Below are 23,596 nucleotides of genomic sequence, written 5' to 3'. Positions count from 1 at the left end.
ATCTCTTATTTGTATTTTCAAAATTTATTTGGTTAAGCTGGGTCTTAGTTGCGCTTCCCAGGTGGTGCTAGTGGTAAGGAACCTGTCTGGCGATGCAGGAGACATAAGAGTTGTTGGTTCGATACCTAGGTCAGGAAGATCCTCTAGAGAAGGAAATGGCAACACACTCCAGTATTCTTGCCTGGAGAATCCCATGGACAGGGAAGCCTTGTGGGCTAGTTCATAGGGTCACAAAGAGTGGAACACTACTGAAGCCCCTTAGCACTCACGGATCTTAGTTTCGTCTTGCAGAACCTAGTTCTCCAACTAGGAATCTAACCCGAGACCCCTGCATTGAGAGCAGAGTCCTAGCCAATGGACCACCAGTGCCCTGGATTCTCTTTTTTTTTTTTGGAGTCTCTCTTACAAGAGCATTAATTCCATTCATGAGGGCTCCACTCTCCTGACCTAATCACCTCCCAAAGGCCCCTCCTTCTAATATCATCATATGGGGGATTAAACCGACAACACATGAATTTCGGGGAGGACACAAATATTGAGTCCAGAACATAAGCACACTAATTATTGTTATAAGTATAATCCAAGTATGGGAATTTTAATGTTCTTTTTCAGTTCAAGTCTCAAATACCAAAAACTTTGTGAGTGACCTTTAGGTGTGTGTCTTTGAGTGTGTGTACACATTTAAGCATATAAGTATATACATTTCTTATGAGACAGTAAAAGAAAATCAAACATATGCTACATGGGTGCCACTGTTTACAGCAATATTGAAGGGGAGAAAATAATATTTATTTAGGAACAGACATACCACAAGGTCCAGGTTTTACAAGTACGTGAATGTGTAGATAATGATATAGCAGACTGAGATAAAAGATAACACAGTAGTCAGTTTGTTTTCCAAGAACTACAGGGACCAAGCAATATTTAGAACTAGTTTTTATTTAACCTTAAATAATGCTTCAGAATTCTACAAAGCAATGACATAAGAACTTTATTACACATTAGCTCATTCAGTGCTCACAGTAAATATACAAACAAATATTATTTGACCATCACTCAATAAAGATGAGATCAAGCCTCAGAAGAGTTAAATGAATCCCCAGAGTTGCCTCACTGCTAAATGGTAGAGTGGGTTTGGAACCAAAGTTTCCCAAAGCAGTGTTTCCACATTAATCTTCTCTCTCACCCATCTTTTGCTATAGTGGGAGGTTCTGAAGGAAAAAAAGAGCTGTGTGTGTCTTAAAGGGTATTCATATTTTAAGAAGTCAGATCTGTTGGTTCTCATGAATGCATATTATCTTTACAGCAATATATGTCAGAATTGTAAAACATATGGACTGTAAAACTTACCTAAAAAGTCATTTTTAGTCACTGTAATTCGGTCTTTTCTCAACTGCTCCTTAGATCCTTTAGTTCATGTTCCAAAAGGCACTCAAGTTCAACATATTTAAAGTGAAACCCATTGTTTTACCCTCAAGAACTTTCTCTTTCTCCAAGTTTAGTCACTGACGTCTCAGTGCTTCCTTTCTTTCTACTTTCTATTAGTCATCGAAATTATTGCTTCTGTCTTTTCATTCCCTCATTTTCCTGAATCTGTTCCTTTTCATTCAAAACGTCACCTCCGGGGACTTCCCTGATGGTCCAGTGGCTAAGACTCCACACTCGCAATGCAGGGGGCCCAGGTTCAATCCCTGGTCAGGGAACTAGATCCCATATACCTCAACTAAGAATATGCATGCCACAATTAAGACTTGGCGCAGTCAAATAAAGCATTTTTTTTTTAAGGGCAAGGTATTATAAGTTTATGTCTGGAATATTAATAGGTTAGAAGATTCTATTTCCAATTTTTTAATCATATGAATTAAATTTTTCATAGGCAATGATACAGTTGTGTTAATTTCAGGAATAAAATAAAAATTGAAACATTTCCAGGCATTTTAAATAAAATGCTCTCTAAATAAAAAGTGTGTCTTTGAAAAAGCAGTAACATTCATTGTTAACACCATCTTATCTTTAAAGGTACTGGTTAAATAAATGTATTTATCATTTTAACAGCTGCTGGGGAGCCTGGTAGGCTACAGTCCATGGGGTCGCGAAGAGTCAGATAGACTGAGAGACTTCACTTTCAGTTTTCACTTTCACACATTGGTGAAGGAAATGGCAACCCACTCCAGTATTCTTGCCTGGAGAATCCCAGGGATGGAAGCCCGGTGGGCTGCCTATGGGGTCGCACAGAGTCGGACACGACTGACGTGACTTAGCAGCAGCAGCAGGTAGCACAGTCTCTTGTGGCTCAGACGATAGAGAATCTGCCCACAGTGCAGGAGGCCCGAGTTTGATCCCTGAGCCGGGAAGATTCTCCTGGAGAAGGGAGTGGCTACCCAGTCCAGTATCCTTGCCTGGAACATTCCATGGACAGAGGGGCCTCGAGGGCTATAGTCCACAGGGTAGAAAAGAGTCGGTCACGACTGAATAACTAACACTTTCACTTTCACCCTCAAATGACTGGTGAATCTATTTTTCTGTTTGTTTCTTTCTTTTATTTGGCTGTGTCAGGTCTTAGCATGGGCTCAGTAGCCCCGTGGCCTGTGGGATCTCACTGCCTGGATCAGGGATCAAACCCACGTCCACTGTATTGGAAGGCAGATTCCCAACCGCTGAACCACCAGTGAAGTCCCAAACCTATTTGCTACAGTTGATTTTTACTGTTGCTCCCCATCTCATTACACAGTATTACAAGGGCTCTATCACTTAAAAATTTGGGGGTTTGGGGTTTTTTTAAACATTTTTAAAATGTTCATTTATTTGGCTACGTCAGGTCTTAGTTGTATTTCGAAGCATGTGGGATCTTAGTTCCCCAACCAAGGACCAAACCCACATCCCTGCATTGAAAGCAGATTCTTCACTACTGGACCACCGAGGAAGTCCCTGTTTTTGTTTTTATGAAAATGGTGTCAACAGTGATAAACTAGGGCACACAAATTCCTCTCAGATACCTCTTATCATTAAGACACAACTTATGCACAGACAAGTTAGCTAACAGCCTCTGGCTACCAGCATCAGTCCACATGTTAGATATCAGTAAAGTTTAATTTTTAAAAATTGTAGTATTTTTTCTGTACCCCAGGGCAGCATCTATTGCACCCCCAGGAAAGAGCACACATGCCCTTTTGAAGATCACTGTAGTAAAGTCTGCTCTGATCCTGATCCTCTCCTGCCAGGAGGCCAATTCAGTAACTTAGTGTTTGGCCTGGGCCATTCTTTCTGCAGGACATGGCCTGACCTCAGCAGGCAACCTCTAAGTTGCCAGTTATGGCTTTCCTACCTTATATTCTCATTCATCAATGCTTGGGTTTGAGTCTCAGATTTAAAATAAATTGATAGATAAATGGTTAGATAAAATAATAACAACAACAATAAAAGCAAATACTACAGAGCTTACTTCTTCCTAGTATTGTTCTGAGTTTTTACATATATTAATTTAATCTTCATTACTTTCTGAAATAATATTATTATCCCCTTTTTAAAACTGAGACACAGAGATTATATAACTTCTCCAAAGTCACTATCTAGTAGATGGTGGAAGTGGGTAGATTGGAGTCTGGGTGGTTTAACTCCAGAGCTTGTTCTTAGAGCACTTGATTATTCTGCCCTGTTTCATGTAACACATCATGGATTATTATAACAGGGCTGGAGAAGCAATGCTAAGCTAGATGGCTTTCATCCAATTCCAAGTTCAATATGAGGCAGTGCTGCTTCTGACTGGATCAGATACTCTAGTTCAGAAACACTGGCACTGGCTGGGGGCTGAAATATGAAAGAAGACTGGGAACCAGAAATGGCTTAAAAGCTACAGCGAAAAACAGAGATTTATGACTGATTCCAAGGAAAAGGAAATGAAAATAAGAAAACAGTTTCCATTTCCATGGCATCAAAAAATTAAAACAGTTAGTAACTGATTTAACAAAAGAAGTTCAAGAATTGTACACCAAAACTACAAAATACTGAAAGAAATTAAAGATGATCTAAATGACTGGCAAGACATCCCATACTCAAGAATCAAAACATTTAATATTGTTAAGATGGCATTACTCCGAATTGCGTTACAGATCCAATGAAATTCCTATCAAAATATCAATATCTGTTTTTGCAGAAATTGGTGAGATCTTAACATTCATATGGAAATACAAGGGACTTAGAATAGCCAAAACAATATTGAAAAAGAAGAACAAAGCTGGAGGAATCATGCTTCCTAATTTCAAAATCTAGTCAAAAACTATAGTAATGAAAATAGTGTGGTAATGGCGTACGGATAGACACATAGCTCAGTGGACTAGAACTGAGTGTCCAGAAATAAACCTTCTCATTTTTGCCTAACTGATTTTCAGCAAGGGTGCCAAGACCGTTTGATGGGGAAAAAATAGTCTTTTCAACAAATGGTGCTCAGACAACTGGATATCCATATATAAATGAATGAATTTGGACTCTGATCTCATACTGTAGTATGCAAAAAATTAACTCACAATGGATAATAGGCCTAAATATAAGACCTAAAACTGTGAAACTCTTAGACGAAAGCACAGGAGAAAATCTTTGTGACCTTGGACTAGGCAGTGCTGTCTTAGATATGACACCAGAAACACAAATGACACAAGAAAAAATAAGTAAATTAGATTTCAGCAAAACTTTAAAATTTTGTGCTTTAAAGAACACTACCAAGAAAGTGAAAAGGCGCCCTCCATGTATGGCTTGGCAGAGATGGCGCTTGTGGTCCTTGTTCCCGTAATGTTTGGAGTAGAAGGAAAGGAGTAAGACTCTGGTCCCCTCAGCATCATGTCTTTGGTCCCGGCGGCTTCTGGTCTACTGGTTCTGTTCTCAGGCACCAGAACATGGCGGGAAAAGAAGCAGAAAAAAGAAAAATAAGTAAATAAATGTAAGTGAAAAGACAACCCACAAAATATCTGCAAATCATTTATCTGATAAGGGATTTGTGTTTAGGATATATAACAACTCAACAATGAAGAGAAAAATAGCTCACTGAAAAATCGGCAAAAGACTTGAGTAGCTATTTTTCCAAAGAAGATGTACAAGTGGCCAATAAGAAGATGAAAATATGTTCCACATTATTACTCACTAGGGAAATGCAAATGAAAACCACAGTGAAATTGCTAAAAGGTACAGAGTTTCTTTGAAGGATGACAAAAATGTTCCAAAACTGATTGTGGTAATGATTACACAACTGTGAATGTACTAAAACCCACTGAATTGTACACTTGAAATAGGTGAATTATAGGCAGGTGAATTATAAGTCAATAAAGCTGTTACCAAACACCCACAATGAGATGCCACTTTCTACCTACCAGGATGGCTAAAAGAGAAAAAATAGTAATAAATGATGACTAATAAGTAGGAAAATTGCAACCCTCATACTAGCTGGTGGGATTGTGAAATGATGCAGTCACTTTGAAAGTTCCTCAAAATGTTAAACAATGTTAAACACGACCCAGCAATTCCCCTCTTCAGTACATGCTCAAGAGAAATGAAAACATACTCCCACACAAAAACTTGTACATAAATATTCACAGAAGCTCTAATCACAATAGCTAAAAAGTGGAAACAATCTAATTGTGCATGAACTGGTGAATGAATAAACAATATGTGGTATATCCACACAGAGGAATAATATTTAACCATAAAAAGAAGTAATGATCCATGCTCCAACATGGATGAATCTTGAAACCATCATACAAAGTAAAAGAGTTCAGATATAAAAGACCACATATTGAGTGATTATATTTATAGGCAATGTCCAGAATAAGCAAATCCATAGAGACAGAAAGTAGATTAGTGGTTTTCAGGGGCTGGAGGAAGGGGGAAGTAGGGAGTGACAGCTAAGGCACACGGGGTTTCTATCTAAAATTAGATAGCGATGGTTGTGCAACTCTGTGAATATTCTGAAAACCACTGAATTGCACAGTTTATTTATTTATTTGGCTATGCCAAGTCTTAGTTGCAGCATGCAAACTCTTAGTGGCGGCATGTGGGATCTAGTTCCCTGACCAGGGATTGAACCTGGGCCCTCAGCACTGGGAGCATGGAGTCTTAGCCGCTGGACCACCAGGGAAGTCCCTGAATTGCATACTTTAAAAGGGCAAATTTTATGCGAAGTATATATCAATAGACCTATTATTAAAGTTTTTTTAATCATTAATATAGTAATGTGATACCACGAATCAGAATAGAATTAAAAAGTCAAATAGTGAACAGGACTCGTGAAAATACAGGGTATGACCCTGTATATTATAGAAAAAGCATCTGAAAATATGGTTAATTTGCACAAGTAAGCCAAAGATAACAGTGTGTATAGTAGGAAAGGATGAGTGTCTGAAATTTGTTATTTCTGGACTAGCAAGTTACTTATCTCTATTCTCAGTGTATTGTTTATGAACTTGCTCATATCTGAGCATAAAACCACCTTTATTTCTTTATTATCGTTTTCAAACAAAAGTGACCTCTCTAGTAAAGAGATAGTATTTCTTTTTTCTAGGAGAAGAACTTTTCAAATTGAAGAATTTTGCTTCTAAAGGCAGACAGAAAATATCGAAACTATGGCAACATTGTTTCTATAGTAATGAAATCTACCTTTCTTCAGCAAAACAAGGCTATAAATCATTCTATTGCCAACTAGATATGAATCCAAATGTGAAGCTAATGACACATTTCATGCTTGAAGAGAAAGTAAACAAAAGTCCTTTATAAAGTCTTTGTTGTGTTTAACTGCGAAGTTGTGTCTGACTTTTTTCAACCCCACACACTGTAGCACGCCAGGCTGCTTTGTCCTTCATCATCTCCTGGAGTTTGATTAAACTCATATCCATTGAGTCTATGATGCCATTAATATCCAGCCATCTCATCCTCTGCCTCCCCCCTTCTCCTTTGCCTTCAATTTTCCCCAGCGTCAGAGTCTTTTCCAATGAGTCAGCTCTTTGCATCAGGTGGCCAAAGAATTCGAGCTCCAGCTTCAGCAACAGTGCTTTTGATGAATATTCAGGGTTGATTTCCTTCAGGATGGATTGGTTTGATCTCCTTGCTGTCTAAGGGACTTTCAAGAGTCTTCTCCAGCACCATAGTTCGAAAGTATCAATTCTTGGTGCTCAGCCTTCTTTATGGTCCACCTCTCACATCCTTACACAACTACTGGAAAAACCACAGCCTTGACTATACAGATCTTTCTCGGCAAAGTGATGTCTCTGCTTTTTAATACTCTGTCTAGATTTGTCATAGCTTTTCTTCCAAGGAGCAGAAGAAAAGTCGCTCAGTCGTGTCCAACTCTTTGCGACCCCATGGACTGTAGCCCACCAGGCTCCTCAGTCCATGGGATTTTTCCAGGCATGAATACTGGAGTGGGTTGCCATTTCCTTCTCCAGGGGATCTTCCCGACCCAGGGATTGAACCCGGGTCTCCTGCATTATAGACAGACACTTTACTGTCCAAGCTTCCAAGGAGCAAGCGTCTTCTAATTTCATGGCTGCAGTCATTACCTGAAGTGGTTTTGGAGCCCAAGAAAATACAGTCTAGGCAGTTGCAAAAACTCAACAGCATATGATGTGAAATAACAATTATTATCATGTGTGCATCCTGGAAGCTATTTCCCATCACAAAGGAAGGAAACGGCTGGTGTGCTATGTACAGATCAGCCTTTGACATATGTTTGCTACATATATGATGGGGAAATGCTCCATGACATTTAATTCTATTTATCACTCCAGATGCATGCTATGGGAGAAGAAACTTTTCATCTATAATACGTATCTTGTGAGAAAATACATGTTGGAGTCAGTACTAATGGAAACCTGGCCGTATGTTTAGCAAAGAAAGGTGTGACGGTAGGAATAAAAGGTTGCACTTGAATGCCAATCTTCTGCTTCGTTCCCAGAGAACAATTAGCAGACAACATGCACTCTGGCCCTGAATCAAGGATCAAGGGAAGAGTAAAGATTGCAAATATGATCAGGTCACAACCACTGAGTAAATGTGTTCTTGGTGAGAAGGAACAAGATTCTGCTTTTCTAAATGGAGGCATATTGTCTGTTGAAGGAAGGCACTCCCACACATTCTTTTAAATAAAGGAAGGGATTGATAGTATTTCTTCTCGATGATGCTCATAACGCCTGCAGAGATATTTCTCTGTTTTCAAGTGGATTATCTCAGCTCTGTGTTCACATTCTTGCAAGGCCTGAACCTGCCACTTCAAAATGCATATAGCAACAAGTTTTAAAAGTTAAGAATAAACCAGCAGAATTTCTTAAGGAGATCCAAACAAGCTGTGTGAATTATTTATTGCCACATAACAAATCACCCCAAAGCTTAGCAGTTTAAAACAATAAGCATTTATGATCTCATAGTTGCTGTGGGGCAAGAACTTGGGTGCAGGTTAGCAGCGCAACTCTGACTCAGGATTGCTCATGAGGTAGTAGTCGAGTTTTTCACTGGAGTAGTCTCAAGGCTTGACTGGAGAAGAATCCATTTCTAAGCTCACCTGGGTGGCTGTTGGCAGGACTCGGTCCTCCCTGGCTGTGGACTGGAGGCGGCAATTCATCCACTGCCACATGTTCCCTGCCACGACCTCCCCTCCCCTCCCCAGGGCATCTCACAACAAGGTGGCTGGCTTCCCTCAGAGCAAGTAAGAGACTGAGAGAAGGCCAGCGAGACAGAAGCCAGAGTGTTTTTGTAACCTAATCTCAGAAGTGACGTCCATCCCTTCTGCCCCAGTCTCTTTGTTAGAAATGTGTCAAGGGGCTTCCCTGGTGGTCCGGTGGTCCATGGGACTTCAAGCTCCCACTTCCAGGGGGCACGGGTTCAGTCCCTGGTCAGGGAACTAAAGATCCCACATGTCATGTGTGCATGCCTGAGGGCTAAGTGGCTTCAGTCAGGTCCAACTCCTTGGGACCCCATGGAAATACTGGAGAATCCCATGGACAAAGGAGCCTGGTGGGCTACAGTCCATGGAGTCACAAAAGAGTTGGATGCTGAGCAACTAACACTTCACTTCATGGAGACCAAGAGAGGTTTGAATTAGGGCAGTGAGTCTTTTATTGATCTGCTCTACCAGAGATGAGAGACTGTTGTTTGTCCTCCAATATCTATTTCCCTCTTTGTCCTTAGTAACAAAATTCCCATTTATTAACTGGGCACATGGCTACCTGGAGTAAGGACAACAGTGATCAGTTTTCCTGCAGTTAGATGTGGTCATGTGACTGTTCTGGTAAATGAAGTGTAAGCACTAGTTGGTACAAGCAAAGAAAGGAGTTGGTGTGAGCAATTTTGAGGAAGCAGCCCTACGGGAAAGCAGTGTACCCTTCCATAGGCTTTTGTGTTGGCTAGAACATGCATGTAATGACTGACACTCCAGCAGCCAAACTGAACCATGAGGTAACCTTGGGCGTAGAATTCATGAAGGATGAAACAACATGAAAGGAGGACACTCTGAGGGGCCACACCAATCCTGGGATGACTATCTTTGGATTTTGTATATATGGAAGAAAAATAAATTTGCCTTTTCGTTGGAGTCATGCCTACTTTTTCCTGTTACTCCTAACTGATGATGTGACTTTGTTCAAGTCCAAATCCTGAGCTGCAGTTCAGGTCATAGCAGTGAATTGCACAGCGTCTCTTAAGTACAGAGCAAAAAGCTTTAGCAAACGTTGCCAGTTTCCCACTGGTAATGGGTGAGGACCTAGGATGCGTTGACTGGCTGTGTCTAGATTATGGGGGTAATTTATAGCAAGCTGGATGTACCTGTTGAACTGCAGAGGCGGAGCTAGGTTAGGACAGGAACTAGACTTTTTTTTTCAAATTGTGTCTTCTCCTTCATTTCTTTTCCTTTTGACATGCACACACTGCTTTATTTATTTTTGGCTGTGCTGAGTCTTCCTTGCTGCCCACGCGCTTTCTCGGGTTGCGGAGAGTGGGGACTATTCTTTAGCTGCAGTGCACCGGCTTCTCATTGCTGTGGCTTCTCTTGTTGCGGAGCACAGGCTCTAGGCACACAAGCTTCAGCAGTTGGGGCTCACAGGCCCAGTTGCTCTGGGTGGCATGTGGGATCTTTCCAGACCAGGAATCAAACCCATGTCCTCTGCTTTGGCAGGCTGATTCTTATCCACTGGACCACCACGGAAGCCCAGGGCAAGGACTAGTGTCTGGGGTTCTCTCCAGGTCACTGAACCAGCAGGAGACTGTTGGACCCTGAGCACTCCTGCCGTCCGCCGTGGGTGCTGCCTAAGTCCAAAGGCCTGACAGCTTTACGATCTGCAGGTCAAGTGTCCATCTGACTCAGATATGCAGAGCCAGCAAAGACCTTTAAGAACAGGGAGTGGGAGCCGCCGGGGACAAGGAAGTACAGATAAAAGCAAATCTGTCTTCTGAAAATAGGCAGGGAAAAGACACAAACAAAAAACCCGTATCAAGCACCAACGTGGACAGTGTTTGTGTTGTGTGGGTCAATGCCAGGCAGAGGCCCCTGGGAAACAAAGGCCACGTCTGTTTTCCTTTCACAGCCTCTGCTCCACGGTATCAATGACCTTCTCTAGTGAAACCCACACCCAGGCTTATGCCAGGGCTTTGCTTAACTCCCACTCTCCTTTTCATGGCATACCAAGAAACAACTTGCCTCAGGGCATGCGTATGGGGTGTTTCTGGGGCATTTTGTGCCAAAGAGAGCAGTGGAGAATCCAAGATGCCCACCACTTTCTCAGGCTCAAAGTATCCCTATTGTAAAATGCAAGTCCAGCCTTGTGGGAAAGGCAGGGATTCACCTCAAGGAGCAGCAAAGTTTCAGCAATTTTATAACCCGCCATCAAAATTCTGGATTGTGCACATTTTTTGGAATGCTTCTGAACTAAGCAACTTTAGTCTGATAAACTTACTCCACTATCTTCAGACTGTTCTGTCCGGGTATACACTGGTTCAAGAATGCCTGGAGATAAAAATCCATTCCCAGCGCCAATTATTTTAAAATATATTCCCCCAGTCAGGCAGAGACACTTTCACTGGTCCAGAAGGAGTCAGTGTGGGAGGCTCAGTGTGGATTGCAAAGTGTTTGGGTCTTCAAGTCAGGCAGACCTTCTTTGGGATCAAGACTCTCATGATGGAGTCCAAAGATACGATCCATAGTTATGGAACAAGAAATGAAGGAGTACACACATTACTTAATTACAAAGATGATCAACTGAGGAGTTAAAAATATTGAAAAAACCTTCCTGTATAACACAGGGAACTCCGCCTGGTGCTCTGTGATGACCTAGAGGCGTGGGATGAGGGGTGAGGGAGGGTCAAGAGGGAAGCGATATACATGTACTTACGGGCTGATACATGTTGCTACACGGCAGAAACCAGCGCAACACTGTGAAGCAATTATCCTCCAATTAAAAATAAATTTAAAAATAAACAAATAAAAACTTGCACTCTTAAAAAGAAACCTTAACAGGAAGCAACTGGGGAGATGAAAAGGAAAGGTTAGTGCACTAAATCCTTCTCTCTCACAACAGGAGGTCAATTAATAAATCAAGAAATGATGGTATACATGCATTGTTGGTGGGTATGTAAATTGGTGCAGCCGCTATGGAAAGCAGTATGAAGGTTCCTTAAAAAACTGAAAATTGAGGGACTTCCTTGGTGGTCCAGTGGTTAAGAGCCTATGTTTCCAATGCAGGGGGTGCCTGTTAGATCCCAGGTCAGGGCTAAGATCCCACATGCCTAGTGGCCAAAAAACCAAAACATAAAACAGAAGAAATATTGGAACAAATTCACTAAAGACCTTAAAAATGGTCCACATTAAAACAAAAATCTTAAAAAAACTAAAAATTGAGTTACATACAATCCTACAATTCCACTCCTGGACATGTATTCGGAGAAAACTCTAATTAAAAAAGTTGCATGCGCTTCTCACAACAGCACTTTTTATAACAGCACTATTTACAACAGCCGAGACATGGAAGCAACCTAAACATCCATTAACATGAATGGATGGGTAAAGAAGATGTGGTATATATATGGTTGGGTGGAATATTACTCAGCCATAAAAAAGAATGAAATCAAGTCATTTGCAACAATGTGGATGGATGTAGAGATGATCATACTAAATGAAGTAAGTTAGAGAAAGACAAATACATGACATCACTTATATGTGAAATCTAACATGTGATACAAATTAACTTATTTACAAAATAGAAACAGACTCATAGGCATAGAAAACAAATTTATGGCTACCAAAGGAGAAAGTGGGGAGATAAATCAGGAGTTTGGGATTGGCAGATGCAAGCTACTGTGTATAAAATAAACAACAAGATCCTACTGTTACAGCACATGAAACTATATTCAATATCCTATAATAAACTATAATGGAAAAGAATTTTTAAAAAAGAAATGCTGGTATTTTTTGATAAAAATTTATGATATGCTATGATGCACTGTTCTAAGTATTCATGATACAAATATAAAATACTAAATAAAAAATCACTGTCTTCATTATTCTATACTAATAAGTCTATTGGTTAAAGATAGCAACGCTACCAGAAGAAATAGGAAAAAAGTCTGATAGCAATCACTACCAGAAGAAACAGCAAAAGTCTGAAAAGAGTTGCTTTGAGGAGTGGATTTAGGATAGGCATGTACACACACATTCTTAGATATAAAATTTTTAAAATTATCAACAAAATATTCTACTACCTACTAGCTATGTATCCTTGAATAGATTAAACCCCCCAGGTCTCTGTTCTTTGGGAATAATGATGATTTAATTACAGGAATATCTAGGATAAAGCAGCCAGGAAAATGTCAGTCCCCTTCCCTCTGTCTCCTATGTAACATTTGGTAGCTCAAGGTCTTCAGGCTGAGAAGTGACATCCATTCTTGGGTCTGGCTGGCCTGAGAAAGCCACAAGACTTTTCTCTGCCTGCTTCTGTCCATCTGACACAAAGTTTCTCATCTTCAATTGCTCTAAGAGCTACAAGAGCAGGCTGTCCCTTGGTGAAAACTGAGCATCTCAGAAGAACACTGGCCAGATATTAACATGCTTTTCACTTGAATGATGCTGTGCAGTCATTGATATCATGTTTACTGCTCGCTTAGGGGCCACTTGGGAAAATCTGCTGTCCTGACTATATTATTGCCCAGAACTTTCACAGTTGGGCCTCATGATGTAAGGGAGAGAATAATTGTGAATTCAAGAGAGGGAGAGACAGAGATCACTGTCTGGGATCAGGAAGTAATTAGTAGGAAAGCGCTAAATATGTCAGCACGACAGAGCAAGGGGGATTGCTGACATCTAACCTGCCTGTGAAGGGGAAAGTGTACACAGGCAATCCTCTGTGTGCCTACACATGTACACAGAGGGATGCGCCTGCAGGTAGCTTCTGTGATGTGTGAATGGGTGGGGTGGGGTGAGGGAGGGGGAGAGGAAATTAGGGGTAGGGTGCATGCTCAGTCACTCAGCCATGTCCAACTTTTTGCGACCCCTAGACTCTAGCCTGACAGGCTCCCCTGGCCATGGAATTTTCCAGGCAAGAATACTGGAGTGGGTTGCCATTTCCTACTCAACGGGATCTTCCCAATTCAGGGATCAAGCCCATGTCTCTTGCATCTTCGGCATTGGCAGGCAGATTCTTTACCCCTGTGTCACCTAGGAAGCCCTCAGGGATAGGGTGCAGGTAGTGATGTTCTGGTAAAGATCTAACCACCAGTCCTAGAGAGGAGAGCCCTGATTTGTAAAGGTTGTTAATTTCACTGGTGTAAATGCTCCCGGTGGGGCCAATTTCAGGCTACCAAGTTGAAGTCCCTGAATGCAGAGTTGAGAAGAGACGGGCAGCGTCAGCTCTGCTAGTCGGTACCAGCAGTTCCAGCACATTGCTGGCTGCAGGTTTCCAGAATATTCTCTTTCAGAAATAGAGAAAGCTCCTTACATTCATCTGCTTCTAAAGCTGCGGATATTGCTTTGCCTTTTATTACCAAATCCAATCCGTACATCCCAAACAGAATTGTTCATTCAACCCTCGTTGATTATCTAATCCTTTGTAAAGTTCATGGCTCATCACAGCTCACAGAAATTCTGGAACCGGAGTTTTGCTTGGTTGGGTTTTTTTCTCCAAAATCTAACACAATGGTTGGCAAGAGCATTTGTTTATTCAGAAAGCAGCCAACAGGATGCTACAGGTCTGTGAGTTCATCTAAAGATTTAGCGAACTTCCGCAGGCCAAGGAAAGCTCTGAGCAGGCAAGAGGGGGCTCCCTGACTTCAGGTGCCCCCACAGTTATAATTCTTTGGAAATTAGGAGGCTATCTGGTTTTTTGGCACATGTATGAACCTCTTCCTCATCCCACAGGAAACGCTCTCTCATTAGTATCTAGGGAAACGTCCCTTTGAAACTCTGCCCCACCTCCTTCCTCCCTGAAATCTGTATCAGGGAGCCAGACAGTAGATCCAAGCCCTATGGAGCCTAATGTTTATATACTTGGGGGCCTTCTTTAAGGAAAAAAATACAAAATTACAACTATAAAGCTACCGAGGTCAAGGCCTTTATAAAATGAGTCCATACAAATGAGGGTCTCTTGCAGAAGCATCCCTAACTTCCAGTAAATATGTCCCTGGAGCCAGACTACACTCAGAAGGAAATTGGATGTTTGCCTGATGTGGGTGAGGGGTGGAATGCCCTGCATTGTCCCTTTTGGTTGAAGAGGAAGCTCCAGGCCCCCGTTTCTGCTTAAAACTCTGCCTTCGAGCCTTACACTGGAAGACACTATCTGACTTCTTAGGAAACCATTTTATTCTGCATCACTCGTGTTGGATCGCATGGCTTCTTCCCACTGCTTGATACAGAATACCCTAATTATGCTTGTAACAGGCAGAGATCAGCCCCACTAGTCCTAGGAAATTTCTTCTCTCCCTGGTGGCTCAGATGGTAAAGAGTCTGCCTGAAATGCAGGAGACCCAAGTTCAATCCCTGGGTCAGGAAGATCCCCTGGAGAAGAAAATGGCAACCCACTCCAGTATTCTTGCCTGGAAAATCCCGCAGAGAGAGGAGCCTGGAGGGAGGGCTACCGTCCATAGGGTAGCAAAGAGTCAGACACGACTGAGACTTCACTTTCTTTCTGTCAACCTCTGGCAAAGTCTAACTTCAGGATCACTGTGGATGGGAAGGGACCTCTAGTGGTCAGTCTCAAAGGTCACATCCCAGCTCCCTTCTTCCTAGTCTCTGAAAGGTGTTCTGACCTGTCACTTCTTAGGCTGCCAATCTAAGAAGTGGAGGGAGGACAATACAAGATGCAGTTCACTTCAGTTCAGCCACTCAGTCGTGTCTGACTCTTTGCGACCCCATGGACTGCAGCACGCTAGACCTCCCTATCCATCACCAACTCCCAAAGCTTGCTCAAACTCATGTCCATCAAGTCGGTGATGCAATCCAACCATCTCATCCTCTGTCGTCCCGTTTTCCTCCTGCCTTTAATCTTTCCCAGTATCAGGGTCTTTTCTAATGAGTCAGTTCTTCACACCAGGTGGCCAAAGTATTGGAGTTTCAGCTTCAGCATCAGTCCTTCCAGTGAATATTCAAAACTGATTTCCTTTAGAATTGACTGGTTTGATCTCCTTGCTGTCCAAGGGACTCTCAAGAGTCTTTTCCGACACCACAGTTCAAAAGCATCAGTTCTTTGGCACTCAGCTTTCTTTACAGATACAGGATAGATAAGAAGAATTGGGCTTCCTTGGTAGCTCAGCAGTAAAGAATCTGCCTGCCAATGCAGGAGACGTGAGTTTGATCCCTGGGTGGGGAAGATCCCCTGGAGGAAGGAAATGGCAACCCACTTCCAGTATTCTTGCCTGGGAAATCCCATGGACAGAGGAGCTACAGTCTAAGGGGTCACAAAGAGTCAGACACAACTTAGTGACTAAATAACAACAACAACAAGAGGAATTTGGGGTTTTGATATAGGCAGGTTGTGGAGGGTGGGATGGCTGTGCCACTGCATGGCACACAGAAGATGTAGTGGAAGGACTTCCCTGGAGATCCAGTGGTTAAGACTCCGCTTCCACTGCAGAGGGTGTGTGTTTGATCTCTGGTTGAGAAACTAAGATCCTGCATGCTGTGTGGTGCGGCCAAAAAAAGAAGAAGATGTAGTGGATATTTTTACTGTATACTTGTACACAAAATCTACCCATCTCCTAGAATGTTTAGACCCAGTGCTTTGCCAGGGGATGAAGGGATGTAGGGCAAGCAGAAATGCAATTTCAGTCCAAAGTGATAGATGTTCTACATTTTGAAAGCAGAACATAGTCCTATGAAAGAGTACAGTTTAATATTTTATTAAAATCATGACTCTTGAGAAGCTAACTGAAAGAGCAGAGACTTCTTGTCTGCAGAGATCACGCACTCTCGACTGCTCTTAGTCTCTAAATAGGCATAACAGGAAAAGCCCTGCCAATGTTGGCAGGAGGTATCTGGTGGAGTGTCATCTTTAGAGGTGCCGCAGTACCTCTCACGGGATGGGGATCTCTTCTGACTCTGAGGTTCCTTACTGGAAACCCATTTGCCTATAAATACAAGCCACATTTCCCAATACATTCTTTTTCAGTAATAAAGTTGATATTTTGGTAAAAATAAATAAATAAATAAAAGCAGAGACTATCTCCCCAGAAAAATACCCACATGCACTTGTACACACACACACATGTGCTTTTGCCTAAAATTCAGGGACTTTACAAACACTCTAAAACTCATCCCTAGTTAGTCAAGAAGCCAAGCTGGGAATTCCCTGGTGGTCCAGTGGTTAGGATTCTGCATTTTCACTGCTGAGTCTGGGGTTCCATCTCTGGTCAGGAAGTTAAGAACCCACAAGCCACACGACATAGCCAAAAAACACCCCAAAACAAAACAAAAAAGCAAAGAAGCCGTCTAAAGAAACTCTGAAGCAAGACACTGGGAAAAGGATCCTTGTGGCAGCGAGGAATCCTGAATGGATTCTAACCCCAAGTCACTTTGGACAAGTCGCTTTACATCTCTGAACTTCACTTCCTCACCTATTAAAAAACCGGAGGATTAGCCAGAAGTCGAGTTGCCCAATTAAAGATAGAATACCTAATTAAATCTGAATTTCAGATACACATTTTTTTTTTTAGTGTAAGCAGATTCCAAACGTTGGCTTTGTCATAAATTAACAGATGGCAGTTGCAAAGGACATCCTTATACTAAAAAATTACTTGTTACTTACCTGAAATTCAAATGCAGTAGATGTCTTGGATGTTTATTTGCTAAATGTGACAACCCTAGACAGGCAGCCTTTCAGGTCTTGATTTAAGGTCTAAGATTCTCGGTGATGAAGGAATCTAATGGAGGATGAGATGTTAGAGGATCATTAATCACTGTTTAGAAGCTGGAAATTCTGAAGTTCCATGACCAATTTTAAGCAGTTTGGTAAATACTGTGTCGAATTCTGGATGGAACAGCACCACGCTGGGTCCGAGTGGCTCAAAGAACCACTCTATCGTTTCAAGGCTGTGACGACTAGATTTCTCGTGTTTCTGTTACATTAAAGCCCTCAGTGGTATTCCCAGGGACCTGGCCTGACCCTGCTGACCTGTGACCCTCCTGCCATTTGCTGAGGTGCTGCCTCTGTCGAATCCAGCTTGGTGACAACAGATGTGGATGCAGCTCAAAGGCCTTTGGCGATGGGATGATCAGCACCCAGCTGCACTGCACCTCATCTTCCCTCCTGGTTATTTTCCTTCCTGTTCTCCATTCCCACATGACAGGAAGTACTGAGAGGTCAGTTTTCCCCAGGGTGGTCCTGTGTACACATTCTCTTCTGGGCCAGAGCACTTGATTCTTCTCCAAGTGAGCACCTCCCTGTTTTTCCCCTTCTCCTCCTCTTCTTCCTTGCTCCTTCCTTCCATCTTGTCTTCCTTCCCTCCTTTCTTCTTTCACTGCTGTTTCTTTTTTTCCTTTTTAAAAATGCTTTTTAAATTTTTAATTGGAGGATCATGACTTACAACATTGTGATGGTTTCTGCCATACATCAACATGAATCAGCCATAGGTTCGCACATGTCCGCGCCCTCTTGAACCCCCTTCCCACTACTTTTTTTTTTTTTTTTTTACTTTTTGGCCATGCTGTATGGCATGCGGGATCTTAGTTCCCCATCCAGGGACTGAACCCACATCCCTTGCACTGGAAGCATGCAGTCTTATCCGTAGGACCACCAAGGAATTCACGCTACTGTTTCTTGAGTTCACACCAAGCACTAGGCACTGTACTAGGCACTTATCCTGAGCTAAGGGGCTCCTACCTTCATCACCCTCATCAATGCTTAGTCTCATGGGCCATGGTTCTCAAAATGAGACCCCCGAGCCGCGGTGTCAGTCACCCTGGAGCTTGCTAAAGATGAGATTCCTGACGAAGGAAAGGTGGCCGGAGACTCCCCAGGTGCTTCTCGGCGCTCACGTAGCTCAGACCCCCGTGGCTGCCCGGTCTTGGACACCCTCCTCTGTCCAGAATACGGAGGTCTGATGTGGAGTGAATTGTCTCTACTCCTGGAAATTTCCACATTCGAGGTTGCTGTGTTTTCACCCTCTGGGCCTGAGCTACTTGCGGAGGACATGGAATATTGGACTCTGTTAATACTCCAACCAGCTGAACTACTTAGGCTTAATGGTTAACTGTTAAGCTTAACTTCTAAGGGCTGAATGATTTCTTCTTGCTTGTCAGTCCTAGGAAAGAAAGAGGAATGTTCCAGGGACAATGTACATGGTCCTGGGCAAATTATATCACTTCTTTGACCCTCCAGAAGGGGCGCCATTATACCATTTTTTAATCTGAAAAAGCACCCTAACTGGTTCCTGACCGTAGTTACCTTTCCCCTCTAGAATGGAAGACCCTATAAGATCAGGAGCTTCTTTGTATCATCCAGGGTACCCATCTAACGCTGTGCAGTTAAGGGGGTACCATTCATTTTATAGACATCATTGATTTGTAGTTATTAAAACAGTTCTCCACAGTGGCAGTTGAGTGACTTGAAAAGCCAAGTCTTACTAATTCATAACAAAGAAACCCATCTTGGTTTGGATGGGACAGGCATCCCCAAGGCTTAGAGTACTCAGCATATAGTGGGCACTCAGTAAAGTCTGCAAAATGCTTTCCCTCAACGTTTCAGTTATGAAACTGTGAGGGACTTCCCTGGTGGTCCAGTGGTTAAGAATCTGCCTTCCACTGCAGGGGATGTGGGTTCAATCCCTGGTTGGGGAACTAAGATCCCACATGCCACAGGGCAACTAAGCCCATGAGCCACAACTAAGGCCTGACACACACAAAAATAAATAAATACTAAGAAAAAGGAAAATGTCAAACATGCAGAAGAGTTGAAAGAATAGTACAATGAAGATCTATATACCCAACCTGGACTCTAGATTCAGTAAATGTTAACATTTTGCTGTATTTGTTTTGTGTGTGTGTGTTTATTTATTTTTGCTGAATCATTTGAAAATTAGCTGCAAACATCATGACACTTAACTCATAAATATTTCAGCAGGCATCTCTTAAGAATGAGGACATTCTCCTATATAACCACCATATCATCACATCTAAGAGTAAATTAACCTTATTTCCCAACATCATCTAATACCCAGTTCTAGAAGTTGATGTTGTTACCTTTCTTACATCCCTTTGGCCTGCCTAGAGGTCACCTGCAAAGAGTTCCCGTATGGCCAGTGACTTCCTGTCTGCCTGGACATTCACAACCAGACTAGGAGAGTGCACTGTACCTTTACAGAGTGGGTTGGAAGTGCTGGGGAGCCAACACCAAGAATGCCCCTTAACCAATGATGGAGAGAAGTTGGTGGATAAATACTCAAGCTTCCTCTCCTTACATGAGTCAATTCTGAGGTGTGTTCCCTAGAGCTTGTCAAAGGGTCCATAGTAACAGTTGACCACAGTAACCTGCTCATTAACACATCCTTTATTTGTTTTCTTTCCTTTCTCATCTCACTTCCATTCTGTGCTTCCTAAGATCACCTTTAAGTAAACTAATTGCATGTGAAGTTTTATCTTCAGGTCTGCTTTGGAGGGACCCAGACCAAGACATCAATCCTCTGTTAAGTTCTAAATGATAATAGTAAAACCCAGTGCCCTTAGATCTGTACAGAAACAAACTCAAAACCTGCTTCAAGACTTCCCTGGTGGTCCAGTGACTAAAGACTCAACGCTCCCAATGCAGGAGGCCCAGGTTCTCTCCCTGGTCAGGGAACTAGATCCAACATGCCACCACTAAAGATCTCGCATGCTGCAACTAAGACCTGGCATGGCCAAATAAATAAATTAAAAAAATATATATATATATATATATATATAAAACCTGCTTAGACAGTGCTTGCAACCCAGCCGACAGGAAATGCTCTTAGTTGTGATTCTTACTGAAACAATGCTACAGTGTGGCTATGTTTATTACGCCTTGCCCAGACTATTAATAATAATAATAGCTACTGCTTAATAAGAGCTTATTGTGTAGCTGCTTTGAATGCTTTATCTCATGTAATCCTCAAATGACCCTGTAGGGAGGACACTATTATTAATCACATCATATTGACAAAGAACCTAAGGCCCATAGAAGTAAAATAACTTTATAAAGTCACACAGCTAGGAAGCAGCAGGTCTCTGATGTTCTTAACCAATGTTTTAAAAATGTACAGATAACCATAAATAATTTTTTATTCTATTCTTGTATGAATGGGAACAATAGTACTTGCCAGATAAAATTCATGTTGAAACAACACCATAAACGAGTTTTGTTGTTTTTTTTTAAATTTTTCGGCCATGCTGGGTCTTCATTGCTGCACTGGTTTTTCTCTAGTTGTGGCAAGTGGAGGCTACTCTTTAGTTGCAGTGTGCAGGCTTCTCTTTGCAGTGGCTTCTTTTGTTGTGGAGCACAGGTTCTAGGGCATGGGGCTTCAGTAGTTGTTAATATAGTTGTACTTTTTCTTCTGTTAGTTCCCTGTGCTAATTAAGACCAAGCATTTATGTAAAGTAATTAGCCTCCAACTAATAAAAATAAATGGAAAAAAAAAAGTTCAAAATTCATCAAAAAAAAAAAAAAAAAGACCAAGCATTTGAAAGTTACCATATGAAGGAAAATGAAGCCAATAAACCACTGATGAAGATAATATTCAATATTCTATCAGGAGGCAAAAGTTTTCACCAGCCCTTCTTATTCCTAATGTGGAGACAATTTCCATACTGTCTCTGGGCACTAAGAACTTAAACGAATGTCATTCCAGTTCTGGTGGTTCTAATTGTAACTTTTATTTAAATCCTGATTTTCTGCCCCACAGCTTGATTTCTGATTGGCTGGACCTGATTGCTTTCAGACCTGATCAGATTTTATTTGTAAGCCCTTGGAAACTTGCATGGATGAACATTTTCTGAGTTTAAAAGGAAATCCTCCTAATATCTAGCTTTCCATGTCAACTGGAACATAAGAACCACTAGAGGTTCTTTAAGAAAGGGATTAATTTGGGAGTATTAATTACCAAATTATTATAGCCTATGTATAAGTTAGTCATGAAGATGTATTTCTAGATTTAAAGCTGTTTCTAAGATGAATACATTTCTTTTTAATTTTAGCATATGCAGCATTTCGTCTTTTATTGTTTTTCTCTACGCCTGCAGCCAGCTAGTATGACTAGCGTAAAAGACATATTACTGTAAAAATGCCTTTGCTAATTGAAATTGAGCAAGTTACTTTACCTGTTTCTCTGCAAAATCTTTCCTTGTTTTGGGGAGGGGTGATTTCAAGAGTTAAATGAGATAAACAGATTATCTCATAAAAAACCTGGAGTCTTTTAGACATAAATGTTGTAATTACTATTTATCTAAATATTTAAACACCTTTTGTCTTCCAGACAACAATGAACTAGCTTGCACAGAATAAAATTAAATTTAAATTGTTATTTTATGTGTGGCCCTATTTATGCTTTTAAATGATCTGCGGACTGAGTTCATGATCCTTGCTCTGGGTTCTCCACCACCAGCATAAATGTCCTTCAGCCTTGCTTGTTTCCAGCTCAAAGGCTTTTGGAAAAATATTATTAACCCTACTCAATAGGACAATAAAGCAACAATATCTAAGATCCCACTAAAACTAAACCATCTTAAACTGCCCTCAATGTAAGCAAAAAGAGATAATACTGCTATGAGTCTCTCTGGAGACAGAGGTGGATATTTTAGGATGATTTTTTTTAATACAACAAAAATTTGATTTTTATTCACTTAATATTTTTATAGTAAACTTTAAAAAATAAAACTTCAAGAAATTTGACTATAATACTATCATATCAGAGATGTTCAAATAGCCTTTGGGAAAGCTGTTTTTCCTACTCAATCATTATGGTCATCTGTCAATGGAAATAACTGAATAAATATTCAGTTATAATAAATATGGAAACATACATATTTTTAACCAATTAAAAAATGTTATCTTCAAACAGCTAATTCTTGGAAGTGTAAAGCAAGGATTCCCAGTCAGTTGAGAGCCTCAGAGGGATAAGACTTTCCTGGCCATAGCTGCTTCAGTATGGCTTGTACTTACATTGCCAAGGGTAAGTAATATTTTTCCAGCATTACTTAAGTTGAGTGGAATCTTCAAATGTTTTAGCTATTGTGGAAATGAAACCTCCCTTTGGACTTGCTCCATTACAATTCTGAAGTTGTCAGATTATCAAGTACAGCCACCTAACTTTGAGCATGACAGCATCAATGAGATGTGCTACACATTTTTGCACAAGGTCAGGCTTTCTTGGAACAATTACATCCCTGTTAGTAATATCTGGCCCCACCCAGTAATGTAAGTACACAGAAGAACTTAGATCTCAGAAAGATGCCTTTCCAATTACTGTCTTCTCTAAGAACCCACAAAGAGAAATAGACTTTGAACCCAATGTATCTGATTTACTGGACCCTACTGTCATAAAGTGTTCGAATTCAAGTATTATAAATATGGCAACAGGAAAAGAGGTCAGGGTTCCCAGCTGGAGGAACGACTGGCCGCGGAAGTCAGTTTTTCAGAGCTCAGCAGGTAAGTGGTAAGACTTTGCCTTGTGTAGAAAGTAGAGTGTCATGAAAATTAAAATTAAAAACAAGTCAAGTGGGGGAAATTCATTTTGAAAAGTTGCTGTCTTAATGGGGCAGGAGGGAGAGGGAGACATCAGTCTTCTTCCTTAAAACGGTAGAATGAAGTCTTCCCAGAAGCTCACACTCTTAGTTTTTATTAAGTACCTATAGTAGGTAGTGCTTGAGAAAACTCTATTAATGACCAGATTCTGAGATCACTGTTAAGAGTGCTGTGATAGAAATCTTACTGGAAAAAATTTTAAATGACAAAAGAATCAATATGAGTTCTAATATCATCTTACTGAAAGATTGATGCAAGCTTGCCAGCTTGAACCTGGGCAGGAAAGAAACTTGCTCCTGTCAGGACAGGCCTGGGATGGGGAGGAGCAGAGCCAGCCCCCAAGTGTCATAGGTACGTTCCAGCTCTTGAAGGTTAATATTTGTGTAAAGAGA

At 41.3% G+C, this 23,596-nt stretch overlaps 1 long non-coding RNA gene and 2 other non-coding genes across 3 annotated transcripts; 2 read left to right on the top strand and 1 right to left on the bottom strand.

The window, feature by feature from the left end:
* Positions 1–921: 921 nt before the first annotated feature.
* On the bottom strand, positions 922–18,636 carry LOC139039032 (uncharacterized). Its single transcript, XR_011492163.1, has 3 exons — positions 18,333–18,636; positions 17,259–17,373; positions 922–4,869 (listed from the first exon to the last, which is right to left on the bottom strand). It is a non-coding gene; the product is annotated as an uncharacterized lncRNA (long non-coding RNA).
* Positions 1,631–1,703, top strand: TRNAA-CGC (transfer RNA alanine (anticodon CGC)). The gene has a single exon. It is a non-coding gene; the product is annotated as a tRNA-Ala (tRNA).
* LOC139039282 (small nucleolar RNA SNORA57) lies at positions 4,736–4,893 on the top strand. The gene has a single exon (XR_011492601.1). It is a non-coding gene; the product is annotated as a small nucleolar RNA SNORA57 (small nucleolar RNA).
* Positions 18,637–23,596: the final 4,960 nt, after the last annotated feature.

This window comes from Odocoileus virginianus, chromosome 17, assembly GCF_023699985.2.
Source record: "Odocoileus virginianus isolate 20LAN1187 ecotype Illinois chromosome 17, Ovbor_1.2, whole genome shotgun sequence".
Taxonomy (NCBI): Eukaryota; Metazoa; Chordata; class Mammalia; order Artiodactyla; family Cervidae; genus Odocoileus; species Odocoileus virginianus.
This window is presented reverse-complemented; position numbering and strand designations above follow the sequence as displayed.